Consider the following 16,754-nt stretch of genomic DNA (forward strand, 5'->3'; position numbering starts at 1 on the left):
CCTGATCAGCTGTATGTTCCGCCGCCGCCATTTTGCGCAGCCACTTAGGGTGTCTACCGGAAACTGGCTCAGGATGCATTCAAGGGCAAATCGAAATTACGTAAACTCTACAACTACTGAAAATAATCTGGGTCAGGACAGTGATTTTGGTACACATTATCTTTAAGGTGTCTAGTATTGATATGTGCATTTGCAAATACTCAACTTCATTCAGTGTGGTCACAGAATTAGTGAACATATTGACAGTAATACAAACATCGTTGTTATTCTACCTAACTTTCTACTCTACTGTTAATTTTTAAGTTCGTTTTAAGTGAAGTTTTGGATATGTGGGCTCTAGGTGACAGCCCAGGCAATGCATACAGCCATACAGTTGTCCGTCAAAATAAAAAAAATTTAAAAAAGATTCTGTCTTCAGCGATTGTGATAACGATGGGTGAGATATAGACTATGAGGGATAGACAGGCCATTTGCCAGGCAGGCTTTCTAATACATATGCTGAACTTATGCAAACAGATCATGATAGGAACAACTTTATCAGTGATTATGACCTCCCCCTTCAGGGTGTTATTCTGAAGTCGTAGAATACCGTCACTCTGTGGTTTGCTGGTAACGATGTAATAAGGAGCAGGAAAGTCTGTAAAGGGTGGGTGAGTGGGGCAATGGTTGGGTCCAACAAAGCCTGGACTTTCACCTGGGAGCCAAGTCTTTACTTCCCAAATACCAAACCAAGATGTGTTTTTTCCAAACCTAACCACGTGCTATTGTTGCCTAAACTCAACCATTTGCTTTTGTTGATGTCCTGGAGTTGGTAGCGTGTCCTGGAACATCAACAGCAAACGCAGAAGGATACCTAGCACATAATATGTGAATGTCAAAAGCCACTGACATAGCAGCAGTATGTGACAGCTAGGGATGAGAATGCGTTGCCCCCTCACCACCCCTTCTCTTCCATCATCTAACGAATTTTGATAACTACATAGGAGATGCAGTCATCAAAAGACAATGTTAATTCAGTCAATCAATGGTAGATACAACAAATTATCCCACCGGTCACAATTATGACCATATGCACCTAAGCTAGCTACCGTATAATCTTATCGTCACATGATCATACAGAGACTTGACACTAAACACTGACATACAAATCACCTAGAAGGCATCATTGCGTATGTGTATAGGACAAAAATACTGTTCTTTAATTGAACAGTTTGTTAAACCTTATCTATAGTTTATGTAGAATAAGCATTATATTTTATATTTTTATTACATATTTTGTTATAGATCGCTACAGGCTATTTAAAAAAAAGAAAAGAAAAACCATGATGGGGGTGGGTTTGCCTTTTCAGAGGCATATACAGCACATGGCACCATTTTTAATTAAATGTGAATTTTTCTTTGAACGCATATTTCCAAGGTGGCAATTTGAATGAATCAAAAGGGCCCATTTTCTGCCTAACATCCAGTTGGAGGGCCCACTCTCTATGGGCCCCCTCACCTCCTCACCCCAGTGCAACTGCCCTGCCTGCACTGTCTATATCTCCACCACATTACAGAGTCATAAAACCGCAAAAACGCTACATGAAAATAGTGATAGTATCATAAAACATTTAGGAAATGATGCAACAATGCACAATCAAGTAAATAAATACACAGAAGCTTAAAAGGACTGGATTTTGTGTGACATTTAGAGATAGAATCAGAATTGGCAAGTATAATGACTGGGTCCTTTGCCGAGCTTTGTCTCCCTTTTAAACAAGTGGAACCAAACAAGAATATTTAATGGGTGATTAGGGTGCACTCTGGCATATAAAAAACCAACACTGAATGCTTTTTAAGTGATGAGTAGAGTGTTAAAATCAGCTCTGAATTCTTTTGTAAAACAAAGTATATGATAGAGGTTATGTGTTGTTTGAAATGCATTGCTGGGGCATGATATGCTCATTAGATGTGATCAACATTTGCCAATTAAATGCAACAATTTCACAATGTAGGCCTGTGTATGTTCAGTATGTTGCTGTCACAGCTACAGTATATCATCTCTTATTTTCCCTGAATCTTAAAGGGTAACTTATTTTTCAACCTGGACCCTATTCTTCCATGTTTTTGACACCAAGTGGCTAATGGAGACAACAATCTTTTAAACTGGTCCAGTATTGTGTGAGACTGCTGCAGACGGCGGCGGCAAAGCAAGCTGCACCGTCAGTTTAGGTCCACTAAAAGTTGTTTTTGCCACTGACAGGCTCAGATTATTATCTTAAGTGCCCCACAACATTATGGAAAGGATCCCTACAGAGACAGACCTTCTTGTTAAAGAATAAGATTCTTTTTGTTTAACTTTGAAATTGCCACAAAATTGCCATTGTCAAACCCACCAGACTCCATTTAAATCTTACTATATAATGACAAAAACTCTGTCTGCCTGTGTGTGGTGTGTCTGTTCCACGTTTTTCTCCTCACTGACTTGGTCAATCCATGTAAAATTTGACATAGTGGTAGAGGGTCATGGGAGGATGTGAATGAAGCAATATTACATCAATTGGCCAAAGGGGGGTGCTATATAGATTTTCTGCCATTTTGAATTTTTTGAAAAACATCGATCTCTTCCTAGGAAGTTTGACCGATCTGCATGAAACTTGGTGAACATAATCTAGGGACCAATATCTAAAGTTCCCTCTTGGCAAAAGTTGGAAAACTTACTAAAACTGAGCTTCTATAAGGCAATGACTTTAACTATCTGCCTTTCAACGTGCTACTATCTAACTAATCTCTCAAGACAGATTCTGCAATTTACATTGTAGAATCTGTCGGCGGCCCTGTGTGAAAGACGACTAGAGAGGGGGGGAGGGTGTGGCTTTGAGTTTGAACGATGCTGCGCTTTAGCCAGTCACAATGGAGGGGGCGTGGCCGAGACGTGCAGGTGTCCCCAGGAAATGTGTACCTACAGAAACAGCAAGCTCCGCGTTCATAGCAACCGCTCCACCCAAAACGCCGTCTCGTCAACGTGAACTTTTTTTTTTTTCCAGCGGATGTCTTAGTTACAACATGGTTGAGCTAACTGGAGTAGTTTCATGTCGTATCCGACAACGGGAGGCTTTTAGCAGATGACGTCCTGATGTTAGCTTTGCTGCTGCTGTTAGCTGTCCCTGTCAGCTGCAGTCTGATGCTTTCTAACGTTAGACATCGTGATTTCCCATAACTGAATAAATACCACACATAGCAACACAAAACTGCTTTGCTAGCTCAATCATGATGTAACTAAGATATCTGCTGGAAAAAATATTTTATTCACGGACCGTTTATTGAGTTATTACCTTATTTTTATACAGTTTATGGTTATTACAGACACCTCTAACGGCTAACGTTAACAGCTAACGGTTAGCCCAGCTAATCTACGATGTTATTATTGTTATTATTTACAAAACGTGCACACAGAAATAGTAACGTTTGTTCAATCATTGTGTTTATAGACTTAACAAACATCAGATTAGTCTACACAGTGATATAGTGACGTGAAAAATGTGATATATAGCTAAACTCTGCTGGTTTTCTACCCGAAGTATTTGTAAACAACGTGGCGATTTCCTGGGGGCACTGCCGGAAGTGAAGGGCGTGAGGCCCCTGCACTTCCGTTAGTCGAAAAACTTACCGATGGATTTCCAGATTGCTATCTAACTAACTAACTATCCCACTATTGGCAATGGTACTACTGTACTTTCAATAAAGCAATCGTACTATCAAATTCACAAAAACTCTGTCTTAATACATTGCTCTTCTTAATGGGTTCAGTTGACTATTTAATCTGCAATTTTCTATGATCTGTATCCCAAACATACACCATGTGAAACTGTACGTGGGCAACTGTGCACTCAATGGGTATGGACTAGTTAATGCAAATTTAAGCTCGTATAGAGCGAGCACATTTTTAAATCTAATTTTGTGAAATAAGTTCAAGTTCAAGTTAGTGCTTGTGGAAACAGTGGAAAGATGAACCAGGAATTGCTTTTGTGGGTATTATATTGTTTCTGTCGACCTTAAATGCAGTGTGTTCTACAATGATAAAATTACTGTTTTTTTAAATGGAGTCTGGTCAGTTTGATGAAAAACATTTCAGGGCTGTTTCTAGTTAAACAAAGGATCTTACCATTTAACACAAAGGTCTGTCTCTTTAGGATACTTTACATAATGTCGTCAAACACTTTAAATAATAATCTGAGCCTGTTAGTGGCAAAACAAGCACTTTTACTGGATGTAAATTGACGGTGCACAATTGCCCATTAACGTAACATTGCAGCCTGTATTGGCACTGCTTGCTGCAACACTCTCATTCAATACTGGACCAGTTCCAAAAACTGTTGCATCTATTGGTCACTTAGACACAAAAACACGGGAACAATGGGTCCATACTTTAATATCTCAACACTCTAATAATAAGAAATCCCTCCCAGTGTCATAAACCTCCACCAGTCTCGACCAGTGACCCAGGAATAACACTTTGGGATCGAATCATGAAAGGGTTACTATAATTAAACACAGTGCAAGGGGCCAAACCCTGTCTGGGGCAGTTAGACAAAACTGGGTCCACCTAAAGGTCAATGGCAGGCTTGCTTTTGTATGACTTTTCCTTCATAGACCACATTCCTCTCTCAGAGAGCTGTTCAGCAGAGTATTCGGCAGAAAAACAACTTCAGACTGGGAATGGCTGTGGCAGCTATTCTCACAGCAGGCAGCGCTGTATGTATGGTGTGTTTACTTCCTTATACCAGGCAAACAAAGGGCACATAAATTTAAGCTGGCTAACATGAATTGAGCTGCTGCAGTATCAGCTCTGGCATCAACGCCTTGTTCTTGGATTACTGCAAACAGTAGAGAAGTGTCTGTAAAAGGATCTGAAATAAGTTTTTTTTATTGTTTTGTTCTTTGTTTGATTAATACATTTGAATGTCACAGGAAATAGTTGGACATAAAACAATAACTTTGGTTGTAATTAGTCCTGGGATAATGTGAGTGACAATATTCAGATGATTCTTGGATTGAGTTTTTGTTTCCAGACTTGTTCAGAAACTTGTCTACACTCAGTGACAGGGTCTTTACCAGCCCAGCAGATGGCAGGCAAATCTCTGTCTCTGATCTATAGTGTGCGGTCTACAAACAGCCACTGTGCTCACAGCATGTAGTTCATCAAATGACCAGGAGAGATCACAGTATTCAAACTTTTGATTGCTGTGCCTTGTCCAGACAGGACGATGCATGACTCAAGCTTCAGAGTTGTTTTAGACTCAAAATATACAGAGCAGTGCATTTAAACAGCAAACATAACAATCGAAAAGACAAAATCTTCACCCACATGAATCAGTATTTCTCACCTTTCAGCCAAAATCTCAGTTACATTGATATTTCTAACACATCTGACACCATCACATAACTTTTTCATCTGAGGAACATTGCTAAAAATAGACCATTTTAAACTCCTAATGATGCTGAAATGCTGATGCCTGCTTTTTCACAAGATGCTTAGATTACTGCAATCCTCCTTTTTCCTGGCCTCTCTCTAAAAAGTTACAGCTAAGTCAGAAAGCTGCAGCCAGAATTTTGATCAGTACAAAAAAGAGATCGCATTGAGTGCACCCCTGCACTCATGGGTGGATTGTGAGACAGTGGGCCCCTGGTCACAGACATGAAGATAGCCCCACCACCTCCTACATGGGAGTTAGACACACAAACTTTATAGTTGTTGAGCCTTTTGTTGTTGTTGTTTTCCATTTCTTTGTGGTTGTTTTGCATCTTTTGGTAGTCATACTCATTTTTTGTGGTCATTTTTTGTCTCTTTGTAGTTGTTTTGCTACATTTCGTAGTTGTAAGTCTCTTTGCAGCTGCATTGCATCTCTGTAGTTTTGTTGTGTCTTTTTGTGGTCATTTTCAATATCTTGTGGTCATTTTGTGCCTCTTTGTGGCTGTTTTGCTCCTTTTTGTAGTTGTATTAAGTCTCTTTGCAGCTGCGCTGTTTTGCTCCTTTTTGTAGTTGTATTAAGTCTCTTTGCAGCTGCTTTGCATCTCTTTGTAGTTTTGTTGTGTCTTTTTGTGGTCATTTTCAATATCTTGTGGTCATTTTGTGTCCCTTTGTGGTTGTTTTGCTCCTTTTTGTAGTTGTATTAAGTCTCTTTGCAGCTGCTTTGCATCTCTTTGTAGTTGTTTTGTGCCTCTAATTGGTTGTTTTGCCCATTTTTGTAGTTTTTGTAAGTCTCTTTCTGTCTCTATGTAGCTGCAAAAGGACACCCGCACACTGTCTAACTTGCAATATATAATTTATTTGCAACGTTTCGGTACTAGACCTTCATCAGGTTTGCCTGATGAAGGCAAAAATAAATTATATATTATATATTTTGGTACTAGACCTTCATCTGATGAAGGTCTACCAAAGCTTTGCAAATAAATATTGCAAGTTAGACAGTGTGTGGGAGTCCTTTTGCAACTTTTTGGTCTTCTCTCTAACACACCTGTCTTGTTTAATAGATGTGCGTAGTGTTTCCTTTTTTCCTGTCTCTATGTAGCTGCCTTGCATCTCTGTAGTTTCTTTGTGCCTGTTTGTGGTTGTTTTGCTGCTTTTCGTAGTTGTAAGTGTCTTTGCAGCTGCTTTGCATCCCGTTATGTGCCTCTCTGGGGTAATCCTCTGCCACTTCCTGGTTGCTTTGCATCTTTTTGTAGTCAGTTTCATTTTTTTTTGTGTGGTCATTTTGTGTCACTTTGTGGTTGTTTTACTCCTTTTTGTAGCTGTTGTAAGTCTCTTGCAGCTGCCTTGCATCTCTTTGCGGTTGCTTTGCCCCTTTCTGGGTCTTTTTGTGACCCTTTCACAGCTGTTTTGCATCTATTTGTAGTTATGTTTTGTCTCTTTGTGGTCATATTGGGTCTCTTCCTTGTAGCACGTGTTAACTTGAGTGCACATTTTGGAGGTGAAGGCCAGGGGGGCTCTGACTTTGTCCCCCTTGGTCTGTGAGTGTTAGGCTCCTCCATTAATCCACCCACAACCGCTGCTGCCTACCTGTGCCTTTAATCATTGATTTTAAACTATTTCTACCTATCTACAAAGCCTTGCAAAATCTAGCACCCTCATAACAGCAGCTGCCTTTCATTTTATGTCCCGACAAGACCTCTCAGATCCTCCACTACTATTCCCACGATTCCCAATTAAGTATCCCACAAGAACTCTGGTGCGGCTGCTTTCTGTTTTTATGGCTCTAAATTGAGGAACTCCCTCCCCTTAGATCTTAGAGCAGCAATCTCCCTTTGAATTGCTAAGACAGAAATTGTAGATCTATCTTTTTCATTTGGCTTTTAATTTAGATTGATTTTACTGGTATCATTGTTAAAGTGTTGTTTTTTTATTGTGACAACACTGATTTTGCTTGTTTTCTTGTTGCTATATTATTTCTTTTTTACTGTCATTGTTTATTTTCATCTTACCTTGTCTTGTTAAACACCCTGGGCTGCATCTTTGCATGAAATGTGCTGTATAAATAAAGTTATTATTGTTACTAACATTCCCAAATGTTTTGCGATCAAATGCACTTAAACTGAAACCAAGATTGTTTTCAGAAATTTTAGAAAGAGACATTATATGTGATTTTATTAATAGTGACATTCTGTATGAATTTTGATGTGCAAGGATTCAAGCATTTTATTTGATTTTATACCTAATATTTGTAATTGTGATTTCTGTCTAGTCATTTTATTTTATTAACTTTTATTGTATAGTACAGAATTGTTTGATTTTATGATCTATGGACACATTGCTGCTTATTTTTTTTAATTGTGTCTTGTCTCCGAATGCTCTGAAAGGCGCCTTTAAATAAAATGCATAATAATAATAATAATAATAATAACTATTATTATTGTTGTTCGTCACATATGTGTCATTAATTATGTTTATTATGGCAGACGTGAAAAATCTTCAGAAAAAAAATCTTATATTATTCATTCATTCATTTATTATTTGTAAGAGCCTATCCTCTTAAGCGTTTCAGAGGGCTGGAGCCTATCCCAGCTGACATTAGGTGAAAGGTGGGGTACAACCTGGACTGATAACCAGCTTATCACAGCGCTGACACATGAGACAAACATCCTTTCACACTCACATTCACACCTACGAACAATTTAGAGTCTAGTCTATATCATGTTTACTTTAAATGCATTCAATTAAATAAGGCAGCTTAACTTTATAATGATTATTTAGTGTTTCAAATCTCTATTTAAGAGCATGATGACCCCAGGTGAGAGGTTGCCAAACTTAAATAATACCTTAACCTTTTTTTTTTATGCCAAAGCCACAGTCTTTACCAACCCTTACCAAAGAGAAGTCATCTGCTCTGGCATTGAGAGATCTCAGTTGGTCACGTGGTCGCTGCGGTTTGACTGTGGCGTGTGGTTCAGATTTTACTCTCTAGGTGGGGGAGCGGCAGCCACTCTGCTACGGAGTGCGCATGCGCAACAGTTTCTAATCTTCCTACCGAGTTAACGTGCAACACCTTTTGACAGCAGAGTGTTAAACATTTAGCTACAGCATTTAACGGCTCCTTGGCACTTTTGTTTCATACCCAGGCGATGTTTGGATGCTTTACTTTTTTCCGCCCGCTCCTGAAAGTTACTTTTGTGACTTTGTTTGGATCAGAAGGTATTTATTGAAGCTAGTTCCGCCTTGGTTTCTCTCTGTGATGGACAGCAGCGACAAGTGTCAAAAGTAATCAGGGAGTTATCAACGACACATAGGACAAAACACGTCTCCTGCCTTTTGGATACACTTCCACTCAAGTTAAGCGGTTACAAGGAAAGGTGAGCAGCCTCTATGTACCACAATACACGGGGCTTTTTGAGCTAAAGTGACAAGTTCGAGCTAATTTACGTGAGCTAACAATGCTAATGCTAAAGGGGCAGGAGCTACCTGTTGCTGGCTCTGACTCAGTGTAGCTAGCAGCAGCCAAGGATTAGCATTATGGCAGTGCTCTTTGTAATGCGTTTCTATCTTTAGCTCTAGTCTCAGTTGGTGAAATAAGAAAGGGAAATACACAAGGAGGCCGGAAAACAGTGGAAAAGACTGTGTTGCAGTGTATCTTACCTTTACCCAATCAGCATCTGTTATGCGCCACCTGTACCTGTCTGTTAGCTTATGTGTGTACATGTAACACTAGCTAGGGCGATGCGTACTTACTGACTTATTGTGGCCTTTAGTTGGCTGCCTGTTGTTTCCATGACACTTAAACACTGTAAATGTTAAAATCTAGATTCTTTACATTTGTATTCTTATGTAAGTAAAGTCTTCCAACTAATTTTAGGTGTCACTGAGCCCCATGGCTGCTCCTGCATTAACTTTACATTATTTTAAGATCAGTATAATGATTGAAGGGAGGCTTCAGGTGTCAACAGTTTGACTTCCAGGGTAGAAACCTGCCTCTGTGTGAAGCATTCCCTCTGCATTCCATTCACAGGCCCGTCTACTTGTTCTGACAAGCACCCAGTGCTTTTACTGCAGCCTGAAAGCAGCAATACGCCCAACAGGACATCACATAGTCTCTCAAAAAGAGGCAAGACAAAGGGAGCTGCAGCTTTATTGTATTTGTTCTAGATAGACAGCATTGTAATCAGGTCAGTCAGGTTATTGTGCTCTGTATACACATAGTGGATTGTTTCATCTGATGGGGATTACACCTCGCTTCATCAGCAGAAGAGGTGTTGGTAAATTTCATCTCAGACTAGACACAAAGGTGGGTAGCATTTTGGAATGAGGCTGATAAATTGATGCGGATATGGTGCAGAGGAATGGTGTTGATTTGGATTCAAATGGTGGGAATTAGAAGGCGACTGTGACTCGTAACTGTAATCTCGTTCACAGTAACACCTTCTGTGGCAGCTTTCCAACTGTTTTCCTGAGCTGCAGAGGTAATGCTTTTGGCTCAGTTGGTCTGAAAGTGAGCAGTAGCCTATTAGTATGGAAACTTTTTAAATTAAATTTGTGGGAAAGGTAGGCATTTTGCCCAGAAACAGGTTTTGGTGTATATCCAGGAATGATTTCTTAAAATTGTAAGATTGGAATCTTTGTGCCTGTTTTACCTTGTACTGCTGCACATCGTGAAAAAAATGTCTGGCACTTATGATCCTAGATACTCCTTCTTAAACGATAACTTACAGCATTGTTCAGGATTTTTAAAAGTATAGTCTGATTTCTGAATAATTAGAGATTGGAAACAAACAGTTAAAGTGGCTGAATTTGTTAAAACAAGCTACTATAAAACAGAGTTCAGATGAAGTTGTTCAAGCATATGAACATCGTGGGTCTGTGTGGGACTTATATAATCAGATGTGTGCGCCATTATCAGCGAGCTGTTGACAGTGGCTTATTGAGATCCCTGCCGCTCGCTCCCAAACAAAGTCCAGCTTGATTCTTCATTCAGCGATTGCCAAGTCTGCAGAATGAACTTGGCCCAATGGCGGTTTGTACTCCTCTCAGCTCTGCAGAGTTCTGCCCTATTATCCAATGAACAGGGAGTTCTCAATGAGCTAATTGGGAGCTTACAGTGAACAAACAGGATTGTGTAAAATTTATGAACTACCAGTGCAGTCCAAACAGAGCAAAGCTGATTTTAAACATTGACTTTTCAAAGGAATAATGTCAGCGAGAGTATGAAATATCTCTGACATCTCCTAAAGTGTTTCATTCATCATTTAGCAGTCTCAAGAGGAGTTATTATTGCTTTGCTTCGGCATTGGCAACACAAATCGGTTATAATAAAACAGCACTTTGGTTCCATTGCAGCTGAGTAAAATCTACATAAACAAGGTTTGTTTACAGTTTGGTTTGCTTATATTATTACAGAGGAAAGTGTCTTGGACTTGGCTCTGAATTCATGTGAATAAACACTGTGAACTGAGAGGCTTTGATGAGCGGTTGCAGTCATAGATGAGGTGCATTATTTGTGTTTTATTGAGATGACAAGCAGCAAGCGTAGCAGTGAGCTTAAGCAGTTCGTATGATGCCAGCTGACATTGGTGGTTTGCAAACCTCTCTGTGGCGTCCCTGAGCACACGTTTATTCTTTTATTCATGAGAGTGAAATACATCCCTGTTACCAATGCTTTAGTTCCTAATGAGTTGTTTTTCAAAGCATCGTTTGAAGAAATATGCTGTTTCTTTGAAAAATTATAAAGAAAAGAAGCATCAATTTATTGCTGAGTGAAAAATCAGTCACTATTGTGGAAAGTAAGTGGTTAAGGTGAATTCAAATGCAGAAAAATTGTATTTAGAAAATAAAATCAAGCAATATGCCTGAGAGGCAGTGGTTTACAGTGATTTTGGATTAAGCTAAGGGGTGTTGTTGGGCACGTGGCGGAGCGAAGCAACAAGACCGTAGACTCCGGGATAATAAGGATGGACAGTGCATCTACACTTACTCTGTGAAAAAATGAAGCCAAAATATCCCAGATTCGGCCGCCATCCTCTTGTTCTGATGATGTCATTTGGAGCCAGTCTGCGTAGTAGCTATCGCCGCGGTATCAAGTTTCCACCCATACAGCTGCCCAACAGATTGCAAGCAGTGCCACTAATGTCATGCCCTTTTAAATTGGCCCTTAGGGATAAATAAAGTGATTTGAATTGAATTGAATTGAATCGATTTATTGCTAACACAATGATTGGCACAAATAGCTGCCAGTCATGACATCAGACTTCCTTTTTATAGCATTATATAGCAACACTGGAAAAAATTAAAACCATCTTTGGAATTTTTATTTTTAAATGTACTTTGAACTTTTAATTTGGCCCATCTGACAACATGGAGAGGGCACGCTTTACACATGTGTGCAATCGAAATGAAATCAAACATAAATCCCTGTGTGCTTTCTTTGTTTCTTTTGCACCATCTTTGTGGGGTTTTTTTTTGGGCATCCATTGCATGCCGGTGTTGCGCGTACTTCTGTCTCTTCTCACCTTTGGCAGATGATAAATAATTTGGGCCTCAGTTGGCAGTTGCCCTCTTGAGCTCTGTGCCCCATATGGCAATAGGTGACTAACTGGTGCAGTGATACTGAAATAGTAATGCGGTCACACCTGTGTGTTCATAGTGTTTTACTAGTGCTTGGAATGCAGCTCAGCCAACCTTGATCAAGAACTGGAACTGAATCAGATTTATAATGATTGTCAAAAAAATGTGTGAATAGGAATTTTGTTTTAAGCTGGGCCGAGACTTAACTACAGAAAACAATTTATATTGAAGAGGCAATTTAAGGCAAAATAGAAAAAGCACAGCATCTGCTCTTATTGCCTGCGTTAGTGTTATAATAGAAGCATGCAGAACATGCTCAGCCTCTTGTTCAGTATCAACCTGATTTAGTAGTCTGTGTGTGTTGTGCTGTCATACATGTACATTCGACATACTGCCTTGTATTGACATGTTTGCAGATTTTTTTCACGCTTCATACAACTTGAAAACTGTCCTTGATAGTTCATATATGCAAGATTCAAAGCTTTAATGTGTAATGCTCACCCCCATGAAAAATACAAAAGGGTGCACACTTGCACTCATGTGAAAGTACTGAAATACCGCTGTTATATCCTGTTACCAAACCAGAAAATCTGGCTGCCATTTTGCCTACTGTTCTTTAAATTCTACTCAGTGTTGTTTACTGCTGAGACATTTCCTGTGGGCATGCTTCAAAGAGACAACAGCAGTGACTTGAAACCGGACGTAAGGTAACTCACAGTAAACTCCTCAACCTTTGGATGCTGGGTGAAATAACGACAGGACTGGGTGTGAACCTGTGTGTGTTTGTACATGTTCACGTGGTGTCCTGAGGGCTCCAGTGTAACAATGTGGGGACTGAGTCTCCCGGCTCAGCTGCTCTAGTTTACTAGCTTGTTTGCTCACAAAGCGATGGACATTAACTCACCTCTGTGTTTGCTTTGCTGTCAGCCCTCACCAGATAGTTGTTGCCTTTTAGAGCTGGAGTTCGCCTGGGCCCAACGCACCGGGAGGATATTTGAGAACAGAATTGGGTTGCAGCCGTGCTGAACTTTATCTAGTAAATTATTTGTGAGTTTAAGTGCGTATCAACTTCTCTTTCTGTGGGCAGGTTGGAAGCAATAAATCATAAATGGATTAAGGCTTTTTTAAATGGTAAGAAAATAAACAAAATAAAATAGGGCTATCATTAGTGTATGTGTGCGGGTGTGTTCTGTCTGTCAGCGTCCAAACTACTTGCAAACTACTGAACCAATCAGCCTCATATTTTGCATGCACATTTCTGACTGTATGGTCAAAAACCTCTTGTGGTTGTGATGATTCACACTTAAAAAAATGTTTTATAGCATCATTGACTGCTGATTCCTCACTCCTCGTAACTGGCTGGTAGAGGCTGCAGGTTTTCTGTAAATCAGCTCGGCTAAAAACAACAAGCCTTTCTATCTGTTGCAGGCCAGAGTTTGGCCTTTGTCATGTCTCAAAATCTGTAATCCATATTAAAGTTTGGTCTTATTTTAACTTGAAGCATCTGAAGATTGATTCCGTACCCAATATGTCATGATCCACTAAAGTTCGGCACAATATGAGGAGTAATATTCCCCGTTTTTGTTATCTTCACTGCTATCGTGACTGTAAGGGAGCCGGGAGGGACAACACGACCAGGCACAGCCAAGGTTTTGTTTCGTTGTCCGCACGATGTTGCACCACACCGGGATTATTTCAGAAGCAAAGCGTTTTGCTTGCCCGATTTTATAGACTTGTAGTTAAATGGTTTCTTTTTTGTCTAGTTTACTTGTTTATTGTTGTTATTTTCTACTTTTTCTGTAGTGTGGTCTTCAGATAAAGTGAAAACCAATAAAAGTCCAGTTATGGATGACATGCATCAAAGATTTTTAGCTGTTTTAGTCACTAAAAACGCACTCATCCTTAAAGTTATGCTGTATCTATATTTTACATACAGTACCTCTTAGCAGGAAAACTTGACCAAGGCATGGATCTGTCAGAAAAAGATGAGATGTACATTTTTCTTAGCTTCTGGGACGCTTCTGAAACATGCTGTGACGTGTCTGCTGGGGTTAAAAAAATTGTTGAGAGTGGCTGTGGTTAGTCCGAGCAGCTGCCCTGCGGAGATCTGCCCTCAAGTGCGTGTTGTTTGTTTGTATTGGAGTCATACATGCTAATCCATACAAAATAATATGAACAGCAGTAGTTGTGTACAGCACGCACGAACTGTAGTTCCATCAGCTTTTCTGTTGTCTGTGTAGTGGGCAAAAAAATTAGTAATTCCAGTCCCAGTTGAAACCATTAAATGAATGATAATTGGTTGATTTAACTTTATTTTTAATGTACCAGGTGGAGCTCAGTTTCCTCATGCAAGGCACACTACAGATTTAAGCGCATTTTAATAGAACATTTCCTGCTGTGAGCAGTTACATTATTTACATACTATAAAGTAAGTCAGTGTTGTAGGCACTGCTCTAAATCATCTGCACTGTAGACGTTCCTTTTGACATTCTATGGACAGCATGAGGGCGACATGTGGCAGTGACACACACACTACAGTAGTGGGCATAAGCCTTTTAAATGCATCATTTGAAGTGGTGAAGTGTACAGGCATGTTGTGCTGCTTGCAGCTGTCGAGCATGTGTTGTGTGTACATTGCAGCCCAGGACTTGTCAAACCAGTTGGACTGAACCAAAGCTGACCAGGCAGATGGTTGTCTGCTGTTTTAACTAGCTGATTTCAAAGTTCAAGGCAGAATTGTGTCTTTAATTTGCATGTGAGGAAATGAACTCATCCTGTATTTTGATGGTTTTGTCGATGGCGATGACAGTCTCCTGACAAAAGGATTTACAGGTTTTAACTCTGTGCTACATTTCAAGAAAACGGCATCCAATATATCCAATAATCTGAACATACTCAGCATTAAAACTAAATAAATGAATAAAGCAGAGCACCAAGAAGGAAGTTGACTCTTTGCCCTCCTGATTTATATTCTTGTCTGTCTTTTACAGGAGCTCTGAAATCACTTTGCTGCTAAGTTGTCCCACTGGAACCATCCGTCACAGCCAAACTGCAAGGATAGTGTTTCTTGGGAAGACGATCAATGATCTTCAGTAGAAGTAAGTTTGTGTGACGAGACAGCATCTTACCGCTAAATGAAGTCACTACAGTTGGCTTGTTGCACTTTTCCTTCCTCACAACTACATTTTAAAGCTGAATCTCCTGAGAACCCCTGTGCTTTATCAGAACATAAGAATTTAGCCTAGTCTACCTGATAAGAAGGTCAAATGCTTGGCTGCAGGGCTACGCTTTCCCTTTATGCTGCAGTGTACACATTGTGTCACCTATTCAGTCACACAGGCTGGGTTTTACCAGTTTGTTGTCAAGGGACTTTTGACATTCCAAAGTGCAGCCTGATACTGCTGGGAGGACCCTCCCCTGCGAGCGTCACGATGTAGCTCCACCTACTGATTTTAACCAATTACAGGCAGGGCTGTCATTTGAAAGTTACTGCGAAGCTGACTGGAAGAGACGCCACAAATTGTCGTTATGGTTTTTTCAATGTCAGTTTCTTATCTGTGCTTGTGATCCTGATCTTGACATTATGAGCATTTCCCCTGCCAAGCTGCTCCATCTGACAGCTACAGGACAGGATTGTGAATTTAAAATTAAATAATGTTGGTGTTGCTGTAATCACTTCCTTGAAAGTAATTTAATTGCTACCTGCTTATCGTCTTTATTTCTGAAACTGTTGTGAAACATATCATCACAGACGTCAGAGTCTACTGCTCTCCAGTGTGTGCCAACCCAGATGTGGGACTGACAGGTCATTAGTCAGCTAGTTAAGTTGTGACATCGCTGAACAATGCAAGGACTATTACAGGAGAAACCTGGCTGCTTTTCATTTTTTGAGGTAAACATTACTATTGTAATTATATGATGTTATAATAGAAATTAATTACATAACAGAAATAGAAATAAAACTGAACCAGGATTAAGCTGTTTCATAAAGCCATCTCAGAGCTAATGAGGTCAGACTTAGGTCACAGCCACATTAATCTGTTTTCATTTTAAAACACGAAGACGTTCCTAATACACACAAGCGTTTTATCATTGTCTCAGAAATGATCTCCATCTATACCAACAAACCTGAAAACACATATCACATGGCCATTCATGTACACTGGGCATGCTGGTGCAGATTTAAATAGGAAGCAGATTGTCTAGTCTGTGATTGATTGCGTAATTATAGAAACTATCATGGAGATGGCAGAAAATAAGACCAGAGATTTATTTGCTTCAACCGAAGACGAGGTGAAACTGTTACTGAAAGTAACACTGGAGGATAAGGGCTCGTTTATGGTCAACGCTACCTCCCTTGAAAGGTACAGTATTACGGCTTCCTCCACCGTCGTCGTGTTTGTTCTGTAAAACTTTTGACTTTGGCCTTCTAGTGTCCTCTGTTGGCTGTATCTTACTATATAATGACGAAAACTCTGTGTGTGTGTGTGTGTGTGTGTGTGTGTGTGTGTGTGTGTGTGTGTGTTGGTTTCTCCGGATTGTGAGGACTTTTTATCGGTTTACATACCAGCATTATCAGGACACCACAGTATTATGAGGACAGTTCCAGTGTCCCCATAATTCAAACACTGTAGCAGCACTCAGGAGGCTGCCATTTAGCTGCTCACGCTTTTTCTTGAAGTGTCCCCATAAGTCCATAAATCTGACATTTTGTGTGTGTGTGTGT

General features: G+C 39.9%; 1 protein-coding gene across 3 annotated transcripts in view; it reads left to right on the forward strand.

Annotated features, from left to right (window-relative positions):
* Positions 1-8,484: 8,484 nt before the first annotated feature.
* Positions 8,485-16,754, forward strand: part of phactr4a (phosphatase and actin regulator 4a) — a 41,031-nt gene continuing 32,761 nt past the window's right edge. Inside the window, exons 1-2 of one of the 3 annotated variants that reach the window (XM_050034618.1) lie at positions 8,485-8,826; positions 15,019-15,126. The gene's annotated coding sequence lies outside the window, so the exon portion shown is untranslated. Of the gene's footprint in view, positions 8,827-9,577; positions 9,756-15,018; positions 15,127-16,754 lie in introns of those variants that run through there. The other 2 variants (XM_050034620.1, XM_050034619.1) reach the window with 2 other exon arrangements.

Source organism: Epinephelus moara, chromosome 22 (assembly GCF_006386435.1).
Source record: "Epinephelus moara isolate mb chromosome 22, YSFRI_EMoa_1.0, whole genome shotgun sequence".
Lineage (NCBI taxonomy): Eukaryota > Metazoa > Chordata > Actinopteri > Perciformes > Serranidae > Epinephelus > Epinephelus moara.